Source organism: Triticum urartu, chromosome 3, assembly GCF_003073215.2.
Source record: "Triticum urartu cultivar G1812 chromosome 3, Tu2.1, whole genome shotgun sequence".
Lineage (NCBI taxonomy): Eukaryota > Viridiplantae > Streptophyta > Magnoliopsida > Poales > Poaceae > Triticum > Triticum urartu.
Genome location: NC_053024.1, coordinates 164438392 through 164442461, shown reverse-complemented (window position 1 = coordinate 164442461; position 4070 = coordinate 164438392).

Here is a 4070-nt window from a genome sequence, read left to right as displayed (position 1 = left end):
ACGAGGAGCACAAGGAAATGATAAGCAGTTTTCAGTAATGTATTCTCTGCAAGCACTAAAATTAGCGGTAACAGATAGTTTTATGATAAGGTAATTTATAACGGGTAACAAGTAATAAAAGTAAATAAGGTGCAGCAAGATGGCCCAATCCTTTTTGTAGCAAAGGACGAGCCTGGACAAACTCTTATATAAAGGAAAACGCTCCTGAGGACACATGGGAATATCGTCAAGCTAGTTTTCATCACGCTCATATGACTCGCATTCGTTACTTTGATAATTTGATATGTTTGTGGACCGGTGCTTGGGTAGTGCCCTTCCTTGGACAAGCATCCCACTTATGATTAACCCCTATTCCAAGCATCCGAAACTACAAAAGAAGTATTAAGGTAAACCTAACCATAGCATGAAACATATGGATCCAAATCAGCCCCTTACGAAGCAACGCATAAACTAGGGTTTAAGCTTCTATCACTCTAGCAACCCATCATCTACTTATTACCTCCCAATGCCTTCCTCTAGGCCCAAACAATGGTGAAGTGTCATGTAGTCGACGTTCACATAACACCACTAGAGGAAAGACAACATACATCTCATCAAAATGTCGAACGAATACCAAATTCACATGACTACTTATAGCAAGACTTCTCCCATGTCCTTAGGAACAAACGTAACTACTCACAAATCATATTCATGTTCATAATAAGTGGGGTGTTAATATGCATAAAGGATCTGAACATATGATATTGCACCAAATAAACCAACTAGCATCAACTACAAGGAGTAATCAACACTACTAGCAACCCACAGGTGCCAATCTCAGGTTTGGAGACAAAGAATGGATACAAGAGATGAACTAGGGTTTGAGATGAGATGGTGCTGGTGAAGAGGTTGATGGAGATTGACCCCCTCCCGATGAGAGGATCGATGGTGATGATTTCCCCCCTCCCGGAGGGATGTTTCCCCGGCAGAACAGCTCCACCGGAGCCCTAGATTGGTTCCGCCAAGGTTCCGCCTCGTGGCAGCAGAGTTTCATCCCGAAAGCTTGCTCTCTATTTTTTTCTTGGACGAAAGACTTCATATAGAAGAAGATGGGCATCGGAGGCCTGCCAGGAGGCCCAAGAGGCAGGGGGGGCGCGCCCCCCACCCTCGTGGATGGCGGATGGCCCCCCTATGGTTCTTTCTTTGCCCAATATTTTTATATATTCCAAAACATGCCTCCGTGAAGTTTTAGGACTTTTGGAGTTACGCAGAATAGGTCTCTAATATTTGCTCCTCTTCTAGCCCAGAATTCCAGCTGTCGGCATTCTCCCTCTTCATGTAAACCTTGTAAAATAAGACAGAAAAGGCATAAGTATTGTGACATAATGTGTAATAACAGCCCATAATGCAATAAATATTGATATAAAAGCATGAGGCAAAATGGACGTATCAATGATCTCTCACTAAATTTCAAGGTATTAGTGTTCTCCCTGAGTATGCACCATTGCTACAGTTCGTCGTGCCGAGACATGACATGATGATCGGGTGTGATAAGCTCTACGTTCACATACAACGGGTGCAAGCCAGTTTTGCACACGCAGAATGCTCGGGTTAAACTTGACGAGCCTAGCATATGCAGATATGACCTCGGAACACTGAGACCGAAAGGTCGAGCGTGAATCATATAGTAGATATGATCAACATAGTGATGTTCACCATTGAAAACTACTCCATCTCACGTGATGATCTGCTACCTCTTGAGCATGCGTTGGTTTTCCCTTCAAGAGGAAAGGGTGATGCAGCAAAGCAGTGTAAGTATTTCCCTCAGTTTTTGAGAACCAAGGTATCAATCGAGTAGGAGACCACGCGCGAGTCACCTCGTACCTACACAAACAAATAAGAACCTCGCAACCAATGCGATAAAGGGGTTGTCAATCCCTTCACGGCCACTTGCAAGAGTGAGATCTGCTAGAGATGATAATAATAAGATAAATATTTTTGGTATTTTTATGATATAAATTGAAAGTAAAGATTGCAAAATGAAATATATTGGAAACTTGTATGATGGAAAATAGACCCCGGGGCCATAGGTTTCACTAGTGGCTTCTCTCAAGATAGCATAAGTATTATGGTGGGTGAACAAATCACTGTCGAGCAATTGATAGAATTGAGCATAGTTATGAGAATATCTAGGTATGATCATGTATATAGGCATCACGTCTGTGACAAGTAGACCGACTCCTGCCTGCATCTACTACTATTACTCCACACATCGACCGCTATCCAGCATGCATCTAGAGTATTAAGTTCATAAGAACGGAGTAACGCTTTAAGCAAGATGACATGATGTAGAGGGATAAATTCATGCAATATGATAAAAAAAACCATCTTGTTATCCTCGATGGCAACAATACAATATGTGCCTTGCTGCCCCTACTGTCACTGGGAAAGGACACCGCAAGATTGAACCCAAAGCTAAGCACTTCTCCCATTGCAAGAAAGATCAATCTAGTAGGCAAAACCAAACTGATAATTCGAAGAGACTTGCAAAGATAACCAATCATACATAAAAGAATTCAGAGAAGATTCAAATATTGTTCATAGATAATCTTGATCATTGATACGTCTCCAACGTATCTATAATTTTTTATTGTTCCATGCTATATTATATTATGTTTTGGACATTATTGGGCTTTATTATTCACTGTTATATTATTTTGGGGACTAACCTATTAACCGGAGGCCCAGCCCAGAATTGTTGTTTTTTTTGCCTATTTTAGGGTTTCGAAGAAAAAGATTATCAAACGGAGTCCAAACGGAATGAAACCTTCGGGAACGTGATTTTCGGAACGAACATGATCCAGGAGACTTGGACCCTACGTCAAGCAACCAACAGGGAAGCCACGAGGTAGGGGGGCGCGCCTACCCCCTGGGCGCGCCCTCCACCCTCGTGGGCCCCCTGTTGCTCCACCGACGTACTCCTTCCTCCTATATATACCTACGTACCCCCAAACGATCAAATACGGAACCAAAACCCTAATTCCACCGCCATAATCTTCTGTATCCACGAGATCCCATCTTGGGGCCTGTTCCGGAGCTCCGCCGGAGGGGGCATCAATCACGCAGGGCTTCTACATCAACACCATAGCCCTTTCGATGAAGTGTGAGTCGTTTACCTCGGACCTTCGGGTCCATAGTTATTAGCTAGATGGCTTCTTCTCTCTTTTTGGATCTCAATACAAAGTTCTCCCCCTCTCTTGTGGAGATCTATTCGATGTAATCTTCTTTTTGCGGTGTGTTTGTTGAGACCAATGAATTGTGGGTTTATGATCAAGTTTATCTATGAACAATATTTGAATCTTCTCTGAATTCTTTTATGTATGATTGGTTATCTTTGCAACTCTCTTTGAATTATCAGTTTGGTTTGGCCTACTACATTGATCTTTCTTGCAATGGGAGAAGTGCTTAGCTTTGGGTTCAATCTTGCGGTGTCCTTTCCCAGTGACAGTAGGGCCAGTAAGGCACGTATTGTATTGTTGCCATCGAGGATAACAAGATGGTTTTTTTATCATATTGCATGAATTTATCCCTCTACATCATGTCATCTTGTTTAAAGCGTTATTCTGTTCTTATGAACTTAATACTCTAGATGCATGCTGGATAGCGGTCGATGTGTGGAGTAATAGTAGTAGATGCAGGCAGAAGTCGGTCTACTTGTCTTGGACGTGATGCCTATATACATGATCATACCTAGATATTCTCATAACTATGCTCAATTCTGTCAATTGCTCAACAGTAATTTGTTCACCGACCGTAAAATACTTATGCTCTTGAGAGAAGCCACCAGTGAAACCTATGGCCCCCGGGTCTATCTTCCATCATATTAATCTTCCAACACTTAGTTATTTTCATTGCCTTTTATTTTACTTTGCATCTTTATCATAAAAATACCAAAAATATTATCTTATCATATCTATCAGATCTCACTCTCGTAAGTGACCGCGTAGGGATTGACAACCCCTTATCGCGTTGGTTGCGAGGATTTATTTGTTTTGTGTAGGTGCGAGGGACTCGCGCGTAGCCTCCTAATG